The sequence below is a fragment of the Delphinapterus leucas genome, chromosome 12, assembly GCF_059928025.1.
Source record: "Delphinapterus leucas isolate spDelLeu-1000000601 "Yukka" chromosome 12, BTC_Dleu_Yukka2, whole genome shotgun sequence".
NCBI lineage: Eukaryota > Metazoa > Chordata > Mammalia > Artiodactyla > Monodontidae > Delphinapterus > Delphinapterus leucas.
Window position 1 is genome coordinate 962,604 of NC_143140.1, and position 27,104 is coordinate 989,707.

Consider the following 27,104-nt stretch of genomic DNA (forward strand, 5'->3'; position numbering starts at 1 on the left):
GTTCGAGGACTCTGGAAATGTAGCTCTCCTCAAGGAACGTACAGTGTGTTGCCCATCACTGGGCACGCACAGAGGGCCTCCGAGGGATGCACCAATGGGCCTCGAAGTTGCTCAGCCGGCCCACAGGGGTCTGGAGGTACTCAGTGAACATGCAGGGAAAACGAGGCCTACCCGAGAGGCCTAGGAGTCCTCAGACGTGTACTTCCTTTAAAGTAAAGCATATAAGGGACTAAGAACTCATGGAAACAGCTGCATGCCTCTCTTTCTGCACGGCTACTAAGGGCCTAACCTGGAGGCAAGTTTTCACGTTGAGATTCCCTTTAGCTCTAGAGCTTGTCAGGCTGACCACCACCGCGGCCATGGAAGCCCCTGGTTTAGACAGAGCAAACTCATTTTCTCCCCAGAAGCATTCTTACAGTGTTTACAGGCCTGTCAAGAGGAGGGAATGGCAGGCAGTTTCAATGCAGCCTGAACGCTGCCTTCAAAACGGGAAAGCAAGGCTAGTTCCAGCAGGTCCCCTTTTCCAGGGGCACACTCAGCATGCACCCCTGTGGCTTCTAACAAGTCCGAGGAGACACAGGTTACCCTGTGTTTCCTTCCCTGACTCAACTTCTCGAAGTAGGGTGTTCTGCATCATGCGAACTGCCTCAACCAAGGAACGCCGTAAGCTGCTCCTCTGGGCCTGTGGCTATTCGAAAGCCTGCAGTGCCACAGGAAGAACAGGACTTCAACTGCAGTAAGAACGCAAGCTGACTTCCTCTAGGAGGCACGGTGACTTGAGGCAGGACGTCTTAGATGGAATGCGAAGACGAGGGTTACCCTGAGTGCAGCTCAGGCTAGGGCAACGCGTAAGACTTGCACGCCGTGTGGGACGTGCCAGAACGCTGTTCGTGAACGTGTGCGAGGGCTGAGGAAATGAAGCTGCTCCAAAAGAGAGGGCAGTGCGTTTCCCTACACCCGGCATGCACAGAGGGGCTGTAACGGGCTCCGGGTCTGGACGTTGCTTAGCTGACCCAGGTGAGCCTGGGGTACTCAAGTGTTCCTGCGGGAATAGGGTGCCCAGGCTAGCGTCCTAGGTGTCCAGAAAACTGTGCTGCCGTTTAAGGAACGCAGAGCAGAGGCCAGCGCCTCATGGAAACTGCTGCACGCCTCTGCTTCTGCACGGCAAATCAGGGCCTTACTTCCAGGCATGTGTTCATGCTGGGTGTGCCGGAAGCGATATAGCAGGGTAAGATGCTGACTTTCTCCTCGAGCAGAGTGACTTCACGTACGAGGGCCTCGAAGTACTCCAAGCACAGTGTTCTCTCATGGCAGCTCACACAAGGACCATGAGAAGTTTTCTGTGCTCTTCGGACTCACCAGCAATGTTGTCCTGAGGCCGTTCGAGGACTCTGGAAATGTAGCTCTCCTCAAGGAACGTACAGTGTGTTGCCCATCACTGGGCACGCACAGAGGGCCTCCGAGGGATGCACCAATGGGCCTCGAAGTTGCTCAGCCGGCCCACAGGGTTCTGGAGGTGCTCAGTGAACTTGCAGGAAAACGAGGCCTACCCGAGAGGCCTAGGAGTCCTCAGACGTGTACTTCCTTTAAAGTAAAGCATATAAGGGACAAAGAACTCATGGAAACAGCAGCATGCCTCCCTTTCTGCACGGCTACTAAGGGCCTAACCTGGAGGCAAGTTTTCACGTTGAGATTCCCTTTAGCTCTAGAGCTTGTCAGGCTGACCACCACCGCGGCCATGGAAGCCCCTGGTTTAGACAGAGCAAACTCATTTTCTCCCCAGAAGCATTCTTACAGTGTTTACAGGCCTGTCAAGAGGAGGGAATGGCAGGCACTTTCAATGCAGCGTGAACGCTGCCTTCAAAATGGGAAAGCAAGGCTAGTTCCAGCAGGTCCCCTTTTCCAGGGGCACACTCAGCATGCACCCCTGTGGCTTCTAAGAAGTCCGAGGAGACACAGGTTACCCTGTGTTTCCTTCCCTGACTCAACTTCTCGAAGTAGGCTGTTCTGCATCATGCGAACTGCCTCAACCAAGGAACGCCGTAAGCTGCTCCTCTGGGCCTGTGGCTATTCGAAAGCCTGCAGTGCCACAGGAAGAACAGGACTTCAACTGCAGTAAGAACGCAAGCTGACTTGTTCTCGGAGGCCCGGTGACTTCAGGCAGGACGTCTTATATGGAATGCGAAGACGAGGGTTACCCTGAGTGCAGCACAGGCTAGGGCAACGCGTAAGACTTGCACGCCGTGTGGGACGTGCCAGAACGGTGTTCGTGAACGTGTGCGAGGGCTGAGGAAATGAAGCTGCTCCAAAAGAGAGGGCAGTGCGTTTCCCTACACCCGGCATGCACAGAGGGGCTGTAACGGGCTCCGGGTCTGGACGTTGCTTAGCTGACCCAGGTGAGCCTGGGGTACTCAAGTGTTCCTGCGGGAATAGGGTGCCCAGGCTAGCGTCCTAGGTGTCCAGAAAACTGTGCTGCCGTTCAAGGAACGCAGAGCAGAGGCCAGCGCCTCATGGAAACTGCTGCACGCCTCTGCTTCTGCACGGCAAATCAGGGCCTTACTTCCAGGCATGTGTTCATGCTGGGTGTGCCGGTAGCGATATAGCAGGGTAAGATGCTGACTTTCTCCTCGAGCAGAGTGACTTCACGTACGAGGGCCTCGAAGTACTCCAAGCACAGTGTTCTCTCATGGCAGCTCACACAAGGACCATGAGAAGTTTTCTCTGCACTTCGGACTCACCAGCAAAGTTGTCCTGTGGCCGTTCGAGGACTCTGGAAATGTAGCTCTCCTCAAGGAACGTACAGTGTGTTGCCCATCACTGGGCACGCACAGAGTGCCTCCGAGGGATGCACCAATGGGCCTCGAAGTTGCTCAGCCGGCCCACAGGGGTCTGGAGGTACTCAGTGAACATGCAGGGAAAACGAGGCCTACCCGAGAGGCCTAGGAGTCCTCAGACGTGTACTTCCTTTAAAGTAAAGCATATAAGGGACTAAGAACTCATGGAAACAGCTGCATGCCTCCCTTTCTGCACGGCTACTAAGGGCCTAACCTGGAGGCAAGTTTTCACGTTGAGATTCCCTTTAGCTCTAGAGCTTGTCAGGCTGACCACCTCCGCGGCCATGGAAGCCCCTGGTTTAGACAGAGCAAACTCATTTTCTCCCCAGAAGCATTCTTACAGTGTTTACAGGCCTGTCAAGAGGAGGGAATGGCAGGCACTTTCAATGCAGCGTGAACGCTGCCTTCAAAATGGGAAAGCAAGGCTAGTTCCAGCAGGTCCCCTTTTCCAGGGGCACACTCAGCATGCACCCCTGTGGCTTCTAAGAAGTCCGAGGAGACACAGGTTACCCTGTGTTTCCTTCCCTGACTCAACTTCTCGAAGTAGGGTGTTCTGCATCATGCGAACTGCCTCAACCAAGGAACGCCGTAAGCTGCTCCTCTGGGCCTGTGGCTATTCGAAAGCCTGCAGTGCCACAGGAAGAACAGGACTTCAACTGCAGTAAGAACGCAAGCTGACTTGTTCTAGGAGGCACGGTGACTTCAGGCAGGACGTCTTATATGGAATGCGAAGACGAGGGTTACCCTGAGTGCAGCACAGGCTAGGGCAACGCGTAAGACTTGCACGCCGTGTGGGACGTGCCAGAACGGTGTTCGTGAACGTGTGCGAGGGCTGAGGAAATGAAGCTGCTCCAAAAGAGAGGGCAGTGCGTTTCCCTACACCCGGCATGCACAGAGGGGCTGTAACGGGCTCCGGGTCTGGACGTTGCTTAGCTGACCCAGGTGAGCCTGGGGTACTCAAGTGTTCCTGCGGGAATAGGGTGCCCAGGCTAGCGTCCTAGGTGTCCAGAAAACTGTGCTGCCGTTCAAGGAACGCAGAGCAGAGGCCAGCGCCTCATGGAAACTGCTGCACGCCTCTGCTTCTGCACGGCAAATCAGGGCCTTACTTCCAGGCATGTGTTCATGCTGGGTGTGCCGGTAGCGATATAGCAGGGTAAGATGCTGACTTTCTCCTCGAGCAGAGTGACTTCACGTACGAGGGCCTCGAAGTACTCCAAGCACAGTGTTCTCTCATGGCAGCTCACACAAGGACCATGAGAAGTTTTCTGTGCACTTCGGACTCACCAGCAAAGTTGTCCTGAGGCCGTCCGAGGACTCTGGAAATGTAGCTCTCCTCAAGGAACGTACAGTGTGTTGCCCATCCCTGGGCACGCACAGAGGGCCTCCGAGGGATGCACCAATGGGCCTCGAAGTTGCTCAGCCGGCCCACAGGGGTCTGGAGGTACTCAGTGAACTTGCAGGGAAAACGAGGTCTACCCGAGAGGCCTAGGAGTCCTCAGACGTGTACTTCCTTTAAAGTAAAGCATATAAGGGACTAAGAACTCATGGAAACAGCTGCATGCCTCCCTTTCTGCACGCCTACTAAGGGCCTAACCTGGAGGCAAGTTTTCACGTTGAGATTCCCTTTAGCTCTAGAGCTTGTCAGGCTGACCACCACCGCGGCCATGGAAGCCCCTGGTTTAGACAGAGCAAACTCATTTTCTCCCCAGAAGCATTCTTACAGTGTTTACAGGCCTGTCAAGAGGAGGGAATGGCAGGCACTTTCAATGCAGCGTGAACGCTGCCTTCAAAATGGGAAAGCAAGGCTAGTTCCAGCAGGTCCCCTTTTCCAGGGGCACACTCAGCATGCACCCCTGTGGCTTCTAAGAAGTCCGAGGAGACACAGGTTACCCTGTGTTTCCTTCCCTGACTCAACTTCTCGAAGTAGGCTGTTCTGCATCATGCGAACTGCCTCAACCAAGGAACGCCGTAAGCTGCTCCTCTGGGCCTGTGGCTATTCGAAAGCCTGCAGTGCCACAGGAAGAACAGGACTTCAACTGCAGTAAGAACGCAAGCTGACTTCCTCTAGGAGGCACGGTGACTTCAGGCAGGACGTCTTAGATGGAATGCGAAGACGAGGGTTACCCTGAGTGCAGCTCAGGCTAGGGCAACGCGTAAGACTTGCACGCCGTGTTGGACGTGCCAGAACGGTGTTCGTGAACGTGTGCGAGGGCTGAGGAAATGAAGCTGCTCCAAAAGAGAGGGCAGTGCGTTTCCCTACACCCGGCATGCACAGAGGGGCTGTAACGGGCTCCGGGTCTGGACGTTGCTTAGCTGACCCAGGTGAGCCTGGGGTACTCAAGTGTTCCTGCGGGAATAGGGTGCCCAGGCTAGCGTCCTAGGTGTCCAGAAAACTGTGCTGCCGTTCAAGGAACGCAGAGCAGAGGCCAGCGCCTCATGGAAACTGCTGCACGCCTCTGCTTCTGCACGGCAAATCAGGGCCTTACTTCCAGGCATGTGTTCATGCTGGGTGTGCCGGTAGCGATATAGCAGGGTAAGATGCTGACTTTCTCCTCGAGCAGAGTGACTTCACGTACGAGGGCCTCGAAGTACTCCAAGCACAGTGTTCTCTCATGGCAGCTCACACAAGGACCATGAGAAGTTTTCTCTGCACTTCGGACTCATCAGCAAAGTTGTCCTGAGGCCGTTCGAGGACTCTGGAAATGTAGCTCTCCTCAAGGAACGTACAGTGTGTTGCCCATCACTGGGCACGCACAGAGGGCCTCCGAGGGATGCACCAATGGGCCTCGAAGTTGCTCAGCCGGCCCACAGGGGTCTGGAGGTACTCAGTGAACATGCAGGGAAAACGAGGCCTACCCGAGAGGCCTAGGAGTCCTCAGACGTGTACTTCCTTTAAAGTAAAGCATATAAGGGACAAAGAACTCATGGAAACAGCTGCATGCCTCCCTTTCTGCACGGCTACTAAGGGCCTAACCTGGAGGCAAGTTTTCACGTTGAGATTCCCTTTAGCTCTAGAGCTTGTCAGGCTGACCACCACCGCGGCCATGGAAGCCCCTGGTTTAGACAGAGCAAACTCATTTTCTCCCCAGAAGCATTCTTACAGTGTTTACAGGCCTGTCAAGAGGAGGGAATGGCAGGCAGTTTCAATGCAGCGTGAACGCTGCCTTCAAAATGGGAAAGCAAGGCTAGTTCCAGCAGGTCCCCTTTTCCAGGGGCACACTCAGCATGCACCCCTGTGGCTTCTAAGAAGTCCGAGGAGACACAGGTTACCCTGTGTTTCCTTCCCTGACTCAACTTCTCGAAGTAGGGTGTTCTGCATCATGCGAACTGCCTCAACCAAGGAACGCCGTAAGCTGCTCCTCTGGGCCTGTGGCTATTCGAAAGCCTGCAGTGCCACAGGAAGAACAGGACTTCAACTGCAGTAAGAACGCAAGCTGACTTCTTCTAGGAGGCACGGTGACTTCAGGCAGGACGTCTTAGATGGAATGCGAAGACGAGGGTTACCCTGAGTGCAGCTCAGGCTAGGGCAACGCGTAAGACTTGCACGCCGTGTGGGACGTGCCAGAACGGTGTTCGTGAACGTGTGCGAGGGCTGAGGAAATGAAGCTGCTCCAAAAGAGAGGGCAGTGCGTTTCCCTACACCCGGCATGCACAGAGGGGCTGTAACGGGCTCCGGGTCTGGACGTTGCTTAGCTGACCCAGGTGAGCCTGGGGTACTCAAGTGTTCCTGCGGGAATAGGGTGCCCAGGCTAGCGTCCTAGGTGTCCAGAAAACTGTGCTGCCGTTTAAGGAACGCAGAGCAGAGGCCAGCGCCTCATGGAAACTGCTGCACGCCTCTGCTTCTGCACGGCAAATCAGGGCCTTACTTCCAGGCATGTGTTCATGCTGGGTGTGCCGGTAGCGATATAGCAGGGTAAGATGCTGACTTTCTCCTCGAGCAGAGTGACTTCACGTACGAGGGCCTCGAAGTACTCCAAGCACAGTGTTCTCTCATGGCAGCTCACACAAGGACCATGAGAAGTTTTCTCTGCACTTCGGACTCATCAGCAAAGTTGTCCTGAGGCCGTTCGAGGACTCTGGAAATGTAGCTCTCCTCAAGGAACGTACAGTGTGTTGCCCATCACTGGGCACGCACAGAGGGCCTCCGAGGGATGCACCAATGGGCCTCGAAGTTGCTCAGCCGGCCCACAGGGGTCTGGAGGTACTCAGTGAACATGCAGGGAAAACGAGGCCTACCCGAGAGGCCTAGGAGTCCTCAGACGTGTACTTCCTTTAAAGTAAAGCATATAAGGGACTAAGAACTCATGGAAACAGCTGCATGCCTCCCTTTCTGCACGGCTACTAAGGGCCTAACCTGGAGGCAAGTTTTCACGTTGAGATTCCCTTTAGCTCTAGAGCTTGTCAGGCTGACCACCACCGCGGCCATGGAAGCCCCTGGTTTAGACAGAGCAAACTCATTTTCTCCCCAGAAGCATTCTTACAGTGTTTACAGGCCTGTCAAGAGGAGGGAATGGCAGGCACTTTCAATGCAGCGTGAACGCTGCCTTCAAAATGGGAAAGCAAGGCTAGTTCCAGCAGGTCCCCTTTTCCAGGGGCACACTCAGCATGCACCCCTGTGGCTTCTAAGAAGTCCGAGGAGACACAGGTTACCCTGTGTTTCCTTCCCTGACTCAACTTCTCGAAGTAGGGTGTTCTGCATCATGCGAACTGCCTCAACCAAGGAACGCCGTAAGCTGCTCCTCTGGGCCTGTGGCTATTCGAAAGCCTGCAGTGCCACAGGAAGAACAGGACTTCAACTGCAGTAAGAACGCAAGCTGACTTGTTCTCGGAGGCCCGGTGACTTCAGGCAGGACGTCTTATATGGAATGCGAAGACGAGGGTTACCCTGAGTGCAGCACAGGCTAGGGCAACGCGTAAGACTTGCACGCCGTGTGGGACGTGCCAGAACGGTGTTCGTGAACGTGTGCGAGGGCTGAGGAAATGAAGCTGCTCCAAAAGAGAGGGCAGTGCGTTTCCCTACACCCGGCATGCACAGAGGGGCTGTAACGGGCTCCGGGTCTGGACGTTGCTTAGCTGACCCAGGTGAGCCTGGGGTACTCAAGTGTTCCTGCGGGAATAGGGTGCCCAGGCTAGCGTCCTAGGTGTCCAGAAAACTGTGCTGCCGTTCAAGGAACGCAGAGCAGAGGCCAGCGCCTCATGGAAACTGCTGCACGCCTCTGCTTCTGCACGGCAAATCAGGGCCTTACTTCCAGGCATGTGTTCATGCTGGGTGTGCCGGTAGCGATATAGCAGGGTAAGATGCTGACTTTCTCCTCGAGCAGAGTGACTTCACGTACGAGGGCCTCGAAGTACTCCAAGCACAGTGTTCTCTCATGGCAGCTCACACAAGGACCATGAGAAGTTTTCTGTGCACTTCGGACTCACCAGCAAAGTTGTCCTGTGGCCGTCCGAGGACTCTGGAAATGTAGCTCTCCTCAAGGAACGTACAGTGTGTTGCCCATCACTGGGCACGCACAGAGTGCCTCCGAGGGATGCACCAATGGGCCTCGAAGTTGCTCAGCCGGCCCACAGGGGTCTGGAGGTACTCAGTGAACTTGCAGGGAAAACGAGGTCTACCCGAGAGGCCTAGGAGTCCTCAGACGTGTACTTCCTTTAAAGTAAAGCATATAAGGGACTAAGAACTCATGGAAACAGCTGCATGCCTCCCTTTCTGCACCCCTACTAAGGGCCTAACCTGGAGGCAAGTTTTCACGTTGAGATTCCCTTTAGCTCTAGAGCTTGTCAGGCTGACCACCACCGCGGCCATGGAAGCCCCTGGTTTAGACAGAGCAAACTCATTTTCTCCCCAGAAGCATTCTTACAGTGTTTACAGGCCTGTCAAAAGGAGGGAATGGCAGGCACTTTCAATGCAGCGTGAACGCTGCCTTCAAAATGGGAAAGCAAGGCTAGTTCCAGCAGGTCCCCTTTTCCAGGGGCACACTCAGCATGCACCCCTGTGGCTTCTAAGAAGTCCGAGGAGACACAGGTTACCCTGTGTTTCCTTCCCTGACTCAACTTCTCGAAGTAGGGTGTTCTGCATCATGCGAACTGCCTCAACCAAGGAACGCCGTAAGGTGCTCCTCTGGGCCTGTGGCTATTCGAAAGCCTGCAGTGCCACAGGAAGAACAGGACTTCAACTGCAGTAAGAACGCAAGCTGACTTCCTCTAGGAGGCACGGTGACTTCAGGCAGGACGTCTTAGATGGAATGCGAAGACGAGGGTTACCCTGAGTGCAGCTCAGGCTAGGGCAACGCGTAAGACTTGCACGCCGTGTTGGACGTGCCAGAACGGTGTTCGTGAACGTGTGCGAGGGCTGAGGAAATGAAGCTGCTCCAAAAGAGAGGGCAGTGCGTTTCCCTACACCCGGCATGCACAGAGGGGCTGTAACGGGCTCCGGGTCTGGACGTTGCTTAGCTGACCCAGGTGAGCCTGGGGTACTCAAGTGTTCCTGCGGGAATAGGGTGCCCAGGCTAGCGTCCTAGGTGTCCAGAAAACTGTGCTGCCGTTCAAGGAACGCAGAGCAGAGGCCAGCGCCTCATGGAAACTGCTGCACGCCTCTGCTTCTGCACGGCAAATCAGGGCCTTACTTCCAGGCATGTGTTTATGCTGGGTGTGACGGTAGCGATATAGCAGGGTAAGATGCTGACTTTCTCCTCGAGCAGAGTGACTTCACGTACAAGGGCCTCGAAGTACTCCAAGCACAGTGTTCTCTCATGGCAGCTCACACAAGGACCATGAGAAGTTTTCTCTGCACTTCGGACTCATCAGCAAAGTTGTCCTGATGCCGTTCGAGGACTCTGGAAATGTAGCTCTCCTCAAGGAACGTACAGTGTGTTGCCCATCACTGGGCACGCACAGAGGGCCTCCGAGGGATGCACCAATGGGCCTCGAAGTTGCTCAACCGGCCCACAGAGGTCTGGAGGTACTCAGTGATCATGCAGGGAAAACGAGACCTACCCGAGAGGCCTAGGAGTCCTCAGACGTGTACTTCCTTTAAAGTAAAGCATATAAGGGACTAAGAACTCATGGAAACAGCTGCATGCCTCTCTTTCTGCACGGCTACTAAGGGCCTAACCTGGAGGCAAGTTTTCACGTTGAGATTCCCTTTAGCTCTAGAGCTTGTCAGGCTGACCACCACCGCGGCCATGGAAGCCCCTGGTTTAGACAGAGCAAACTCATTTTCTCCCCAGAAGCATTCTTACAGTGTTTACAGGCCTGTCAAGAGGAGGGAATGGCAGGCACTTTCAATGCAGCCTGAACGCTGCCTTCAAAACGGGAAAGCAAGGCTAGTTCCAGCAGGTCCCCTTTTCCAGGGGCACACTCAGCATGCACCCCTGTGGCTTCTAACAAGTCCGAGGAGACACAGGTTACCCTGTGTTTCCTTCCCTGACTCAACTTCTCGAAGTAGGGTGTTCTGCATCATGCGAACTGCCTCAACCAAGGAACGCCGTAAGCTGCTCCTCTGGGCCTGTGGCTATTCGAAAGCCTGCAGTGCCACAGGAAGAACAGGACTTCAACTGCAGTAAGAACGCAAGCTGACTTCCTCTAGGAGGCACGGTGACTTCAGGCAGGACGTCTTAGATGGAATGCGAAGACGAGGGTTACCCTGAGTGCAGCTCAGGCTAGGGCAACGCGTAAGACTTGCACGCCGTGTGGGACGTGCCAGAACGGTGTTCGTGAACGTGTGCGAGGGCTGAGGAAATGAAGCTGCTCCAAAAGAGAGGGCAGTGCGTTTCCCTACACCCGGCATGCACAGAGGGGCTGTAACGGGCTCCGGGTCTGGACGTTGCTTAGCTGACCCAGGTGAGCCTGGGGTACTCAAGTGTTCCTGCGGGAATAGGGTGCCCAGGCTAGCGTTCTAGGTGTCCAGAAAACTGTGCTGCCGTTCAAGGAACGCAGAGCAGAGGCCAGCGCTTCATGGAAACTGCTGCACGCCTCTGCTTCTGCACGGCAAATCAGGGCCTTACTTCCAGGCATGTGTTCATGCTGGGTGTGCCGGTAGCGATATAGCAGGGTAAGATGCTGACTTTCTCCTCGAGCAGAGTGACTTCACGTACGAGGGCCTCGAAGTACTCCAAGCACAGTGTTCTCTCATGGCAGCTCACACAAGGACCATGAGAAGTTTTCTGTGCACTTCGGACTCACCAGCAAAGTTGTCCTGAGGCCGTTCGAGGACTCTGGAAATGTAGCTCTCCTCAAGGAACGTACAGTGTGTTGCCCATCACTGGGCACGCACAGAGGGCCTCCGAGGGATGCACCAATGGGCCTCCAAGTTGCTCAGCCGGCCCACAGGGGTCTGGAGGTACTCAGTGAACTTGCAGGGAAAACGAGGCCTACCCGAGAGGCCTAGGAGTCCTCAGACGTGTACTTCCTTTAAAGTAAAGCATATAAGGGACTAAGAACTCATGGAAACAGCTGCATGCCTCCCTTTCTGCACCCCTACTAAGGGCCTAACCTGGAGGCAAGTTTTCACGTTGAGATTCCCTTTAGCTCTAGAGCTTGTCAGGCTGACCACCACCGCGGCCATGGAAGCCCCTGGTTTAGACAGAGCAAACTCATTTTCTCCCCAGAAGCATTCTTACAGTGTTTACAGGCCTGTCAAGAGGAGGGAAGGGCAGGCACTTTCAATGCAGCGTGAACGCTGCCTTCAAAATGGGAAAGCAAGGCTAGTTCCAACAGGTCCCCTTTTCCAGGGGCACACTCAGCATGCACCCCTGTGGCTTCTAAGAAGTCCGAGGAGACACAGGTTACCCTGTGTTTCCTTCCCTGACTCAACTTCTCGAAGTAGGGTGTTCTGCATCATGCGAACTGCCTCAACCAAGGAACGCCGAAAGGTGCTACTCTGGGCCTGTGGCTATTCGAAAGCCTGCAGTGCCACAGGAAGAACAGGACTTCAACTGCAGTAAGAACGCAAGCTGACTTCCTCTAGGAGGCACGGTGACTTCAGGCAGGACGTCTTAGATGGAATGCGAAGACGAGGGTTACCCTGAGTGCAGCTCAGGCTAGGGCAACGCGTAAGACTTGCACGCCGTGTGGGACGTGCCAGAACGGTGTTCGTGAACGTGTGCGAGGGCTGAGGAAATGAAGCTCCTCCAAAAGAGAGGGCAGTGCGTTTCCCTACACCCGGCATGCACAGAGGGGCTGTAACGGGCTCCGGGTCTGGACGTTGCTTAGCTGACCCAGGTGAGCCTGGGGTACTCAAGTGTTCCTGCGGGAATAGGGTGCCCAGGCTAGCGTCCTAGGTGTCCAGAAAACTGTGCTGCCGTTCAAGGAACGCAGAGCAGAGGCCAGCGCTTCATGGAAACTGCTGCACGCCTCTGCTTCTGCACGGCAAATCAGGGCTTTACTTCCAGGCATGTGTTCATGCTGGGTGTGCCGGTAGCGATATAGCAGGGTAAGATGCTGACTTTCTCCTCGAGCAGAGTGACTTCACGTACGAGGGCCTCGAAGTACTCCAAGCACAGTGTTCTCTCATGGCAGCTCACACAAGGACCATGAGAAGTTTTCTGTGCACTTCGGACTCACCAGCAAAGTTGTCCTGAGGCCGTTCGAGGACTCTGGAAATGTAGCTCTCCTCAAGGAACGTACAGTGTGTTGCCCATCACTGGGCACGCACAGAGGGCCTCCGAGGGATGCACCAATGGGCCTCGAAGTTGCTCAGCCGGCCCACAGGGGTCTGGAGGTACTCAGTGAACATGCAGGGAAAACGAGGCCTACCCGAGAGGCCTAGGAGTCCTCAGACGTGTACTTCCTTTAAAGTAAAGCATATAAGGGACTAAGAACTCATGGAAACAGCTGCATGCCTCTCTTTCTGCACGGCTACTAAGGGCCTAACCTGGAGGCAAGTTTTCACGTTGAGATTCCCTTTAGCTCTAGAGCTTGTCAGGCTGACCACCACCGCGGCCATGGAAGCCCCTGGTTTAGACAGAGCAAACTCATTTTCTCCCCAGAAGCATTCTTACAGTGTTTACAGGCCTGTCAAGAGGAGGGAATGGCAGGCAGTTTCAATGCAGCCTGAAGGCTGCCTTCAAAACGGGAAAGCAAGGCTAGTTCCAGCAGGTCCCCTTTTCCAGGGGCACACTCAGCATGCACCCCTGTGGCTTCTAACAAGTCCGAGGAGACACAGGTTACCCTGTGTTTCCTTCCCTGACTCAACTTCTCGAAGTAGGGTGTTCTGCATCATGCGAACTGCCTCAACCAAGGAACGCCGTAAGCTGCTCCTCTGGGCCTGTGGCTATTCGAAAGCCTGCAGTGCCACAGGAAGAACAGGACTTCAACTGCAGTAAGAACGCAAGCTGACTTCCTCTAGGAGGCACGGTGACTTCAGGCAGGACGTCTTAGGTGGAATGCGAAGACGAGGGTTACCCTGAGTGCAGCTCAGGCTAGGGCAACGCGTAAGACTTCCACGCCGTGTGGGACGTGCCAGAACGGTGTTCGTGAACGTGTGCGAGGGCGGAGGAAATGAAGCTGCTCCAAAAGAGAGGGCAGTGCTTTTCCCTACACCCGGCATGCACAGAGGGGCTGTAACGGGCTCCGGGTCTGGACGTTGCTTAGCTGACCCAGGTGAGCCTGGGGTACTCAAGTGTTCCTGCGGGAATAGGGTGCCCAGGCTAGCGTCCTAGGTGTCCAGAAAGCTGTGGTGCCGTTCAAGGAACGCAGAGCAGAGGCCAGCGCCTCATGGAAACTGCTGCACGCCTCTGCTTCTGCACGGCAAATCAGGGCCTTACTTCCAGGCATGTGTTCATGCTGGGTGTGCCGGTATCGATATAGCAGGGTAAGATGCTGACTTTCTCCTCGAGCAGAGTGACTTCACGTACGAGGGCCTCGAAGTACTCCAAGCACAGTGTTCTCTCATGGCAGCTCACACAAGGACCATGAGAAGTTTTCTGTGCACTTCGGACTCACCAGCAAAGTTGTCCTGAGGCCGTTCGAGGACTCTGGAAATGTAGCTCTCCTCAAGGATCGTACAGTGTGTTGCCCATCACTGGGCACGCACAGAGGGCCTCCGAGGGATGCACCAATAGGCCTCGAAGTTGCTCAACCGGCCCACAGGGGTCTGGAGGTGCTCAGTGAACTTGCAGGAAAACGAGGCCTACCCGAGAGGCCTAGGAGTCCTCAGACGTGTACTTCCTTTAAAATAAAGCATATAAGGGAGTAAGAACTCATGGAAACAGCTGCATGCCTCCCTTTCTGCACGGCTACTAAGGGCCTAACCTGGAGGCAAGTTTTCACGTTGAGATTCCCTTTAGCTCTAGAGCTTGTCAGGCTGACCACCACCGCGGCCATGGAAGCCCCTGGTTTAGACAGAGCAAACTCATTTTCTCCCTAGATGCATTCTTACACTGTTTACAGGCCTGACAAGAGGAGGGAAGGGCAGGCACTTTCAATGCAGCGTGAACGCTGCCTTCAAAATGGGAAAGCAAGGCTAGTTCCAACAGGTCCCCTTTTCCAGGGGCACACTCAGCATGCACCCCTGTGGCTTCTAAGAAGTCCGAGGAGACACAGGTTACCCTGTGTTTCCTTCCCTGACTCAACTTCTCGAAGTAGGGTGTTCTGCATCATGCGAACTGCCTCAACCAAGGAACGCCGTAAGCTGCTCCTCTGGGCCTGTGGCTATTCGAAAGCCTGCAGTGCCACAGGAAGAACAGGACTTCAACTGCAGTAAGAACGCAAGCTGACTTCCTCTAGGAGGCACGGTGACTTCAGGCAGGACGTCTTAGATGGAATGCGAAGACGAGGGTTACCCTGAGTGCAGCTCAGGCTAGGGCAACGCGTAAGACTTCCACGCCGTGTGGGACGTGCCAGAACGGTGTTCGTGAACGTGTGCGAGGGCTGAGGAAATGAAGCTGCTCCAAAAGAGAGGGCAGTGCGTTTCCCTACACCCGGCATGCACAGAGGGGCTGTAACGGGCTCCGGGTCTGGACGTTGCTTAGCTGACCCAGGTGAGCCTGGGGTACTCAAGTGTTCCTGCGGGAATAGGGTGCCCAGGCTACCGTTCTAGGTCTCCAGAAAACTGTGCTGCCGTTCAAGGAACGCAGAGCAGAGGCCAGCGCTTCATGGAAACTGCTGCACGCCTCTGCTTCTGCACGGCAAATCAGGGCCTTACTTCCAGGCATGTGTTCATGCTGGGTGTGCCGGTAGCGATATAGCAGGGTAAGATGCTGACTTTCTCCTCGAGCAGAGTGACTTCACGTACGAGGGCCTCGAAGTGCTCCAAGCACAGTGTTCTCTCATGGCAGCTCACACAATGACCCTGAGAAGTTTTCTGTGCACTTCGGACTCACCAGGAAAGTTGTCCTGAGGCCGTTCGAGAACTCTGGAAATGTAGCTCTCCTCAAGGAACGTACAGTGTGTTGCCCATCACTGGGCACGCACAGAGGGCCTCCGAGGGATGCACCAATGGGCCTCCAAGTTGCTCAGCCGGCCCACAGGGGTCTGGAGATACTCAGTGAACTTGCAGGGAAAACGAGGCCTACCCGAGAGGCCTAGGAGTCCTCAGACGTGTACTTCCTTTAAAGTAAAGCATATAAGGGACTAAGAACTCATGGAAACAGCTGCATGCCTCCCTTTCTGCACGGCTACTAAGGGCCTAACCTGGAGGCAAGTTTTCACGTTGAGATTCCCTTTAGCTCTAGAGCTTTTCAGGCTGACCACCACCGCGGCCATGGAAGCCCCTGGTTTAGACAGAGCAAACTCATTTTCTCCCCAGAAGCATTCTTACAGTGTTTACGGGCCTGTCAAGAGGAGGGAAGGGTAGGCACTTTCAATGCAGCGTGAACGCTGCCTTCAAAATGGGAAAGCAAGGCTAGTTCCAACAGGTCCCCTTTTCCAGGGGCACACTCAGCATGCACCCCTGTGGCTTCTAAGAAGTCCGAGGAGACACAGGTTACCCTGTGTTTCCTTCCCTGACTCAACTTCTCGAAGTAGGGTGTTCTGCATCATGCGAACTGCCTCAACCAAGGAACGCCGTAAGCTGCTCCTCTGGGCCTGTGGCTATTCGAAAGCCTGCAGTGCCACAGGAAGAACAGGACTTCAACTGCAGTAAGAACGCAAGCTGACTTCCTCTAGGAGGCACGGTGACTTCAGGCAGGACGTCTTAGATGGAATGCGAAGACGAGGGTTACCCTGAGTGCAGCTCAGGCTAGGGCAACGCGTAAGACTTGCACGCCGTGTGGGACGTGCCAGAACGGTGTTCGTGAACGTGTGCGAGGGCTGAGGAAATGAAGCTCCTCCAAAAGAGAGGGCAGTGCGTTTCCCTACACCCGGCATGCACAGAGGGGCTGTAACGGGCTCCGGGTCTGGACGTTGCTTAGCTGACCCAGGTGAGCCTGGGGTACTCAAGTGTTCCTGCGGGAATAGGGTGCCCAGGCTAGCGTCCTAGGTGTCCAGAAAACTGTGCTGCCGTTCAAGGAACGCAGAGCAGAGGCCAGCGCTTCATGGAAACTGCTGCACGCCTCTGCTTCTGCACGGCAAATCAGGGCCTTACTTCCAGGCATGTGTTCATGCTGGGTGTGCCGGTAGCGATATAGCAGGGTAAGATGCTGACTTTCTCCTCGAGCAGAGTGACTTCACGTACGAGGGCCTCGAAGTACTCCAAGCACAGTGTTCTCTCATGGCAGCTCACACAAGGACCATGAGAAGTTTCCTGTGCACTTCGGACTCACCAGCAATGTTGTCCTGAGGCCGTTCGAGGACTCTGGAAATGTAGCTCTCCTCAAGGAACGTACAGTGTGTTGCCCATCACTGGGCATGCACCGAGGGCCTCCGAGGGATGCACCAATGGGCCTCGAAGTTGCTCAGCCGGCCCACAGGGGTCTGGAGGTACTCAGTGAACTTGCAGGGAAAACGAGGCCTACCCGAGATGCCGAGGAGTCCTCAGACGTGTACTTCCTTTAAAGTAAAGCATATAAGGGACTAAAAACTCATGGAAACAGCTGCATGCCTCCCTTTCTGCACGGCTACTAAGGGCCTAACCTGGAGGCAAGTTTTCACGTTGAGATTCCCTTTAGCTCTAGAGCTTGTCAGGCTGACCACCACCGCGGCCATGGAAGCCCCTGGTTTAGACAGAGCCAACTCATTTTCTCCCCAGAAGCATTCTTACAGTGTTTACAGGCCTGTCAAGAGGAGGGAATGGCAGGCACTTTCAATGCAGCGTGAACGCTGCCTTCAAAATGGGAAAGCAAGGCTAGTTCCAGCAGGTCCCCTTTTCCAGGGGCACACTCAGCATGCACCCCTGTGGCTTCTAACAAGTCCGAGGAGACACAGGTTACCCTGTGTTTCCTTCCCTGACTCAACTTCTCGAAGTAGGCTGTTCTGCATCATGCGAACTGCCTCAACCAAGGAACGCCGTAAGCTGCTCCTCTGGGCCTGTGGCTATTCGAAAGCCTGCAGTGCCACAGGAAGAACAGGACTTCAACTGCAGTAAGAACGCAAGCTGACTTCCTCTAGGAGGCACGGTGACTTCAGGCAGGACGTCTTAGATGGAATGCGAAGACGAGGGTTACCCTGAGTGCAGCTCAGGCTAGGGCAACGCGTAAGACTTGCACGCCGTGTGGGACGTGCCAGAACGGTGTTCGTGAACGTGTGCGAGGGCTGAGGAAATGAAGCTCCTCCAAAAGAGAGGGCAGTGCGTTTCCCTACACCCGGCATGCACAGAGGGGCTGTAACGGGCTCCGGGCCTGGACGTTGCTTAGCTGACCCAGGTGAGCCTGGGGTACTCAAGTGTTCCTGCGGGAATAGGGTGCCCAGGCTAGCGTCCTAGGTGTCCAGAAAACTGTGCTGCCGTTTAAGGAACGCAGAGCAGAGGCCAGCGCCTCATGGAAACTGCTGCACGCCTCTGCTTCTGCACGGCAAATCAGGGCTTTACTTCCAGGCATGTGTTCATGCTGGGTGTGCCGGTAGCGATATAGCAGGGTAAGATGCTGACTTTCTCCTCGAGCAGAGTGACTTCACGTACGAGGGCCTCGAAGTACTCCAAGCACAGTGTTCTCTCATGGCAGCTCACACAAGGACCATGAGAAGTTTCCTGTGCACTTCGGACTCACCAGCAATGTTGTCCTGAGGCCGTTCGAGGACTCTGGAAATATAGCTCTCCTCAAGGAACGTACAGTGTGTTGCCCATCACTGGGCATGCACCGAGGGCCTCCGCGGGATGCACCAATGGGCCTCGAAGTTGCTCAGCCGGCTCACAGGGGTCTGGAGGTACTCAGTGAACTTGCAGGGAAAACGAGGCCTACCCGAGATGCCGAGGAGTCCTCAGACGTGTACTTCCTTTAAAGTAAAGCATATAAGGGACTAAGAACTCATGGAAACAGCTGCATGCCTCCCTTTCTGCACGGCTACTAAGGGCCTAACCTGGAGGCAAGTTTTCACGTTGAGATTCCCTTTAGCTCTAGAGCTTGTCAGGCTGACCACCACCGCGGCCATGGAAGCCCCTGGTTTAGACAGAGCAAACTCATTTTCTCCCCAGAAGCATTCTTACAGTGTTTACAGGCCTGTCAAGAGGAGGGAATGGCAGGCACTTTCAAGGCAGCGTGAACGCTGCCTTCAAAACGGGAAAGCAAGGCTAGTTCCAGCAGGTCCCCTTTTCCAGGGGCACACTCAGCATGCACCCCTGTGGCTTCTAAGAAGTCCGAGGAGACACAGGTTACCCTGTGTTTCCTTCCCTGACTCAACTTCTCGAAGTAGGCTGTTCTGCATCATGCGAACTGCCTCAACCAAGGAACGCCGTAAGCTGCTCCTCTGGGCCTGTGGCTATTCGAAAGCCTGCAGTGCCACAGGAAGAACAGGACTTCAACTGCAGTAAGAACGCAAGCTGACTTGTTCTCGGAGGCCCGGTGACTTCAGGCAGGACGTCTTATATGGAATGCGAAGACGAGGGTTACCCTGAGTGCAGCACAGGCTACGGCAACGCGTAAGACTTGCACGCCGTGTGGGACGTGCCAGAACGCTGTTCGTGAACGTGTGCGAGGGCTGAGGAAATGAAGCTGCTCCAAAAGAGAGGGCAGTGCGTTTCCCTACACCCGGCATGTACAGAGGGGCTGTAACGGGCTCCTGGTTTGGACGTTGCTTAGCTGACCCAGGTGAGCCTGGGGTACTCAAGTGTTCCTGCGGGAATACTGTGCCCAGGCTAGCGTCCTAGGTGTCCAGAAAACTGTGCTGCCGTTCAAGGAACGCAGAGCAGAGACCAGCACCTCATGGAAACTGCTGCACGCCTCTGCTTCTGCACGGCAAATCAGGGCCTTACTTCCAGGCATGTGTTCATGCTGAGTGTGCCGGTAGCGATATAGCAGGGTAAGATGCTGACTTTCTCCTCGAGCAGAGTGACTTCACGTACGAGGGCCTCGAAGTACTCCAAGCACAGTGTTCTCTCATGGCAGCTCACACAAGGACCATGAGAAGTTTTCTGTGCACTTCGGACTCACCAGCAAAGTTGTCCTGAGGCCGTTCGAGGACTCTGGAAATGTAGCTCTCCTCAAGGAACGTACAGTGTGTTGCCCATCAATGGGCACGCACAGAGGGCCTCCGAGGGATGCACCAATGGGCCTCGAAGTTGCTCAGCCGGCCCACAGGGGTCTGGAGGTACTCAGTGAACATGCAGGGAAAACGAGGCCTACCCGAGAGGCCTAGGAGTCCTCAGACGTGTACTTCCTTTAAAGTAAAGCATATAAGGGACTAAGAACTCATGGAAACAGCTGCATGCCTCTCTTTCTGCACGGCTACTAAGGGCCTAACCTGGAGGCAAGTTTTCACGTTGAGATTCCCTTTAGCTCTAGAGCTTGTCAGGCTGACCACCACCGCGGCCATGGAAGCCCCTGGTTTAGACAGAGCAAACTCATTTTCTCCCCAGAAGCATTCTTACAGTGTTTACAGGCCTGTCAAGAGGAGGGAATGGCAGGCAGTTTCAATGCAGCCTGAAGGCTGCCTTCAAAACGGGAAAGCAAGGCTAGTTCCAGCAGGTCCCCTTTTCCAGGGGCACACTCAGCATGCACCCCTGTGGCTTCTAACAAGTCCGAGGAGACACAGGTTACCCTGTGTTTCCTTCCCTGACTCAACTTCTCGAAGTAGGGTGTTCTGCATCATGCGAACTGCCTCAACCAAGGAACGCCGTAAGCTGCTCCTCTGGGCATGTGGCTATTCGAAAGCCTGCAGTGCCACAGGAAGAACAGGACTTCAACTGCAGTAAGAACGCAAGCTGACTTCCTCTAGGAGGCACGGTGACTTCAGGCAGGACGTCTTAGGTGGAATGCGAAGACGAGGGTTACCCTGAGTGCAGCTCAGGCTAGGGCAACGCGTAAGACTTCCACGCCGTGTGGGACGTGCCAGAACGGTGTTCGTGAACGTGTGCGAGGGCGGAGGAAATGAAGCTGCTCCAAAAGAGAGGGCAGTGCTTTTCCCTACACCCGGCATGCACAGAGGGGCTGTAACGGGCTCCGGGTCTGGACGTTGCTTAGCTGACCCAGGTGAGCTTGGGGTACTCAAGTGTTCCTGCGGGAATAGGGTGCCCAGGCTAGCGTCCTAGGTGTCCAGAAAACTGTGGTGCCGTTCAAGGAACGCAGAGCAGAGGCCAGCGCCTCATGGAAACTGCTGCACGCCTCTGCTTCTGCACGGCAAATCAGGGCCTTACTTCCAGGCATGTGTTCATGCTGGGTGTGCCGGTATCGATATAGCAGGGTAAGATGCTGACTTTCTCCTCGAGCAGAGTGACTTCACGTACGAGGGCCTCGAAGTACTCCAAGCACAGTGTTCTCTCATGGCAGCTCACACAAGGACCATGAGAAGTTTTCTGTGCACTTCGGACTCACCAGCAAAGTTGTCCTGAGGCCGTTCGAGGACTCTGGAAATGTAGCTCTCCTCAAGGATCGTACAGTGTGTTGCCCATCACTGGGCACGCACAGAGGGCCTCCGAGGGATGCACCAATAGGCCTCGAAGTTGCTCAACCGGCCCACAGGTGTCTGGAGGTGCTCAGTGAACTTGCAGGAAAACGAGGCCTACCCGAGAGGCCTAGGAGTCCTCAGACGTGTACTTCCTTTAAAATAAAGCATATAAGGGAGTAAGAACTCATGGAAACAGCTGCATGCCTCCCTTTCTGCACGGCTACTAAGGGCCTAACCTGGAGGCAAGTTTTCACGTTGAGATTCCCTTTAGCTCTAGAGCTTGTCAGGCTGACCACCACCGCGGCCATGGAAGCCCCTGGTTTAGACAGAGCAAACTCATTTTCTCCCTAGATGCATTCTTACACTGTTTACAGGCCTGACAAGAGGACGGAAGGGCAGGCACTTTCAATGCAGCGTGAACGCTGCCTTCAAAATGGGAAAGCAAGGCTAGTTCCAACAGGTCCCCTTTTCCAGGGGCACACTCAGCATGCACCCCTGTGGCTTCTAAGAAGTCCGAGGAGAAACAGGTTACCCTGTGTTTCCTTCCCTGACTCAACTTCTCGAAGTAGGGTGTTCTGCATCATGCGAACTGCCTCAACCAAGGAACGCCGTAAGGTGCTCCTCTGGGCCTGTGGCTATTCGAAAGCCTGCAGTGCCACAGGAAGAACAGGACTTCAACTGCAGTAAGAACGCAAGCTGACTTCCTCTAGGAGGCACGGTGACTTCAGGCAGGACGTCTTAGATGGAATGCGAAGACGAGGGTTACCCTGAGTGCAGCTCAGGCTAGGGCAACGCGTAAGACTTCCACGCCGTGTGGGACGTGCCAGAACGGTGTTCGTGAACGTGTGCGAGGGCTGAGGAAATGAAGCTGCTCCAAAAGAGAGGGCAGTGCGTTTCCCTACACCCGGCATGCACAGAGGGGCTGTAACGGGCTCCGGGTCTGGACGTTGCTTAGCTGACCCAGGTGAGCCTGGGGTACTCAAGTGTTCCTGCGGGAATAGGGTGCCCAGGCTACCGTTCTAGGTCTCCAGAAAACTGTGCTGCCGTTCAAGGAACGCAGAGCAGAGGCCAGCGCTTCATGGAAACTGCTGCACGCCTCTGCTTCTGCACGGCAAATCAGGGCCTTACTTCCAGGCATGTGTTCATGCTGGGTGTGCCGGTAGCGATATAGCAGGGTAAGATGCTGACTTTCTCCTCGAGCAGAGTGACTTCACGTACGAGGGCCTCGAAGTGCTCCAAGCACAGTGTTCTCTCATGGCAGCTCACACAATGACCCTGAGAAGTTTTCTGTGCACTTCGGACTCACCAGGAAAGTTGTCCTGAGGCCGTTCGAGAACTCTGGAAATGTAGCTCTCCTCAAGGAACGTACAGTGTGTTGCCCATCACTGGGCACGCACAGAGGGCCTCCGAGGGATGCACCAATGGGCCTCCAAGTTGCTCAGCCGGCCCACAGGGGTCTGGAGATACTCAGTGAACTTGCAGGGAAAACGAGGCCTACCCGAGAGGCCTAGGAGTCCTCAGACGTGTACTTCCTTTAAAGTAAAGCATATAAGGGACTAAGAACTCATGGAAACAGCTGCATGCCTCCCTTTCTGCACGGCTACTAAGGGCCTAACCTGGAGGCAAGTTTTCACGTTGAGATTCCCTTTAGCTCTAGAGCTTTTCAGGCTGACCACCACCGCGGCCATGGAAGCCCCTGGTTTAGACAGAGCAAACTCATTTTCTCCCCAGAAGCATTCTTACAGTGTTTACGGGCCTGTCAAGAGGAGGGAAGGGTAGGCACTTTCAATGCAGCGTGAACGCTGCCTTCAAAATGGGAAAGCAAGGCTAGTTCCAACAGGTCCCCTTTTCCAGGGGCACACTCAGCATGCACCCCTGTGGCTTCTAAGAAGTCCGAGGAGACACAGGTTACCCTGTGTTTCCTTCCCTGACTCAACTTCTCGAAGTAGGGTGTTCTGCATCATGCGAACTGCCTCAACCAAGGAACGCCGTAAGCTGCTCCTCTGGGCCTGTGGCTATTCGAAAGCCTGCAGTGCCACAGGAAGAACAGGACTTCAACTGCAGTAAGAACGCAAGCTGACTTCCTCTAGGAGGCACGGTGACTTCAGGCAGGACGTCTTAGATGGAATGCGAAGACGAGGGTTACCCTGAGTGCAGCTCAGGCTAGGGCAACGCGTAAGACTTGCACGCCGTGTGGGACGTGCCAGAACGGTGTTCGTGAACGTGTGCGAGGGCTGAGGAAATGAAGCTCCTCCAAAAGAGAGGGCAGTGCGTTTCCCTACACCCGGCATGCACAGAGGGGCTGTAACGGGCTCCGGGTCTGGACGTTGCTTAGCTGACCCAGGTGAGCCTGGGGTACTCAAGTGTTCCTGCGGGAATAGGGTGCCCAGGCTAGCGTCCTAGGTGTCCAGAAAACTGTGCTGCCGTTCAAGGAACGCAGAGCAGAGGCCAGCGCTTCATGGAAACTGCTGCACGCCTCTGCTTCTGCACGGCAAATCAGGGCCTTACTTCCAGGCATGTGTTCATGCTGGGTGTGCCGGTAGCGATATAGCAGGGTAAGATGCTGACTTTCTCCTCGAGCAGAGTGACTTCACGTACGAGGGCCTCGAAGTACTCCAAGCACAGTGTTCTCTCATGGCAGCTCACACAAGGACCATGAGAAGTTTCCTGTGCACTTCGGACTCACCAGCAATGTTGTCCTGAGGCCGTTCGAGGACTCTGGAAATGTAGCTCTCCTCAAGGAACGTACAGTGTGTTGCCCATCACTGGGCATGCACCGAGGGCCTCCGAGGGATGCACCAATGGGCCTCGAAGTTGCTCAGCCGGCCCACAGGGGTCTGGAGGTACTCAGTGAACTTGCAGGGAAAACGAGGCCTACCCGAGATGCCGAGGAGTCCTCAGACGTGTACTTCCTTTAAAGTAAAGCATATAAGGGACTAAAAACTCATGGAAACAGCTGCATGCCTCCCTTTCTGCACGGCTACTAAGGGCCTAACCTGGAGGCAAGTTTTCACGTTGAGATTCCCTTTAGCTCTAGAGCTTGTCAGGCTGACCACCACCGCGGCCATGGAAGCCCCTGGTTTAGACAGAGCCAACTCATTTTCTCCCCAGAAGCATTCTTACAGTGTTTACAGGCCTGTCAAGAGGAGGGAATGGCAGGCACTTTCAATGCAGCGTGAACGCTGCCTTCAAAATGGGAAAGCAAGGCTAGTTCCAGCAGGTCCCCTTTTCCAGGGGCACACTCAGCATGCACCCCTGTGGCTTCTAACAAGTCCGAGGAGACACAGGTTACCCTGTGTTTCTTTCCCTGACTCAACTTCTCGAAGTAGGCTGTTCTGCATCATGCGAACTGCCTCAACCAAGGAACGCCGTAAGCTGCTCCTCTGGGCCTGTGGCTATTCGAAAGCCTGCAGTGCCACAGGAAGAACAGGACTTCAACTGCAGTAAGAACGCAAGCTGACTTCCTCTAGGAGGCACGGTGACTTCAGGCAGGACGTCTTAGATGGAATGCGAAGACGAGGGTTACCCTGAGTGCAGCTCAGGCTAGGGCAACGCGTAAGACTTGCACGCCGTGTGGGACGTGCCAGAACGGTGTTCGTGAACGTGTGCGAGGGCTGAGGAAATGAAGCTGCTCCAAAAGAGAGGGCAGTGCGTTTCCCTACACCCGGCATGCACAGAGGGGCTGTAACGGGCTCCGGGCCTGGACGTTGCTTAGCTGACCCAGGTGAGCCTGGGGTACTCAAGTGTTCCTGCGGGAATAGGGTGCCCAGGCTAGCGTCCTAGGTGTCCAGAAAACTGTGCTGCCGTTTAAGGAACGCAGAGCAGAGGCCAGCGCCTCATGGAAACTGCTGCACGCCTCTGCTTCTGCACGGCAAATCAGGGCCTTACTTCCAGGCATGTGTTCATGCTGGGTGTGCCGGTAGCGATATAGCAGGGTAAGATGCTGACTTTCTCCTCGAGCAGAGTGACTTCACGTACGAGGGCCTCGAAGTACTCCAAGCACAGTGTTCTCTCATGGCAGCTCACACAAGGACCATGAGAAGTTTTCTGTGCACTTCGGACTCACCAGCAAAGTTGTCCTGAGGCCGTTCGAGGACTCTGGAAATGTAGCTCTCCTCAAGGATCGTACAGTGTGTTGCCCATCACTGGGCACGCACAGAGGGCCTCCGAGGGATGCACCAATGGGCCTCGAAGTTGCTCAGCCGGCCCACAGGGGTCTGGAGGTGCTCAGTGAACGTGCAGGAAAACGAGGCCTACCCGAGAGGCCTAGGAGTCCTCAGACGTGTACTTCCTTTAAAATAAAGCATATAAGGGAGTAAGAACTCATGGAAACAGCTGCATGCCTCCCTTTCTGCACGGCTACTAAGGGCCTAACCTGGAGGCAAGTTTTCACGTTGAGATTCCCTTTAGCTCTAGAGCTTGTCAGGCTGACCACCACCGCGGCCATGGAAGCCCCTGGTTTAGACAGAGCAAACTCATTTTCTCCCCAGAAGCATTCTTACAGTGTTTACAGGCCTGTCAAGAGGAGGGAATGGCAGGCACTTTCAATGCAGCGTGAACGCTGCCTTCAAAATGGGAAAGCAAGGCTAGTTCCAACAGGTCCCCTTTTCCAGGGGCACACTCAGCATGCACCCCTGTGGCTTCTAAGAAGTCCGAGGAGACACAGGTTACCCTGTGTTTCCTTCCCTGACTCAACTTCTCGAAGTAGGGTGTTCTGCATCATGCGAACTGCCTCAACCAAGGAACGCCGTAAGCTGCTCCTCTGGGCCTGTGGCTATTCGAAAGCCTGCAGTGCCACAGGAAGAACAGGACTTCAACTGCAGTAAGAACGCAAGCTGACTTCCTCTAGGAGGCACGGTGACTTCAGGCAGGACGTCTTAGATGGAATGCGAAGACGAGGGTTACCCTGAGTGCAGCTCAGGCTAGGGCAACGCGTAAGACTTGCACGCCGTGTGGGACGTGCCAGAACGGTGTTCGTGAACGTGTGCGAGGGCTGAGGAAATGAAGCTCCTCCAAAAGAGAGGGCAGTGCGTTTCCCTACACCCGGCATGCACAGAGGGGCTGTAACGGGCTCCGGGTCTGGACGTTGCTTAGCTGACCCAGGTGAGCCTGGGGTACTCAAGTGTTCCTGCGGGAATAGGGTGCCCAGGCTAGCGTCCTAGGTGTCCAGAAAACTGTGCTGCCGTTCAAGGAACGCAGAGCAGAGGCCAGCGCTTCATGGAAACTGCTGCACGCCTCTGCTTCTGCACGGCAAATCAGGGCCTTACTTCCAGGCATGTGTTCATGCTGGGTGTGCCGGTAGCGATATAGCAGGGTAAGATGCTGACTTTCTCCTCGAGCAGAGTGACTTCACGTACGAGGGCCTCGAAGTACTCCAAGCACAGTGTTCTCTCATGGCAGCTCACACAAGGACCATGAGAAGTTTCCTGTGCACTTCGGACTCACCAGCAATGTTGTCCTGAGGCCGTTCGAGGACTCTGGAAATGTAGCTCTCCTCAAGGAACGTACAGTGTGTTGCCCATCACTGGGCATGCACCGAGGGCCTCCGAGGGATGCACCAATGGGCCTCGAAGTTGCTCAGCCGGCCCACAGGGGTCTGGAGGTACTCAGTGAACTTGCAGGGAAAACGAGGCCTACCCGAGATGCCGAGGAGTCCTCAGACGTGTACTTCCTTTAAAGTAAAGCATATAAGGGACTAAAAACTCATGGAAACAGCTGCATGCCTCCCTTTCTGCACGGCTACTAAGGGCCTAACCTGGAGGCAAGTTTTCACGTTGAGATTCCCTTTAGCTCTAGAGCTTGTCAGGCTGACCACCACCGCGGCCATGGAAGCCCCTGGTTTAGACAGAGCCAACTCATTTTCTCCCCAGAAGCATTCTTACAGTGTTTACAGGCCTGTCAAGAGGAGGGAATGGCAGGCACTTTCAATGCAGCGTGAACGCTGCCTTCAAAATGGGAAAGCAAGGCTAGTTCCAGCAGGTCCCCTTTTCCAGGGGCACACTCAGCATGCACCCCTGTGGCTTCTAACAAGTCCGAGGAGACACAGGTTACCCTGTGTTTCCTTCCCTGACTCAACTTCTCGAAGTAGGCTGTTCTGCATCATGCGAACTGCCTCAACCAAGGAACGCCGTAAGCTGCTCCTCTGGGCCTGTGGCTATTCGAAAGCCTGCAGTGCCACAGGAAGAACAGGACTTCAACTGCAGTAAGAACGCAAGCTGACTTCCTCTAGGAGGCACGGTGACTTCAGGCAGGACGTCTTAGATGGAATGCGAAGACGAGGGTTACCCTGAGTGCAGCTCAGGCTAGGGCAACGCGTAAGACTTGCACGCCGTGTGGGACGTGCCAGAACGGTGT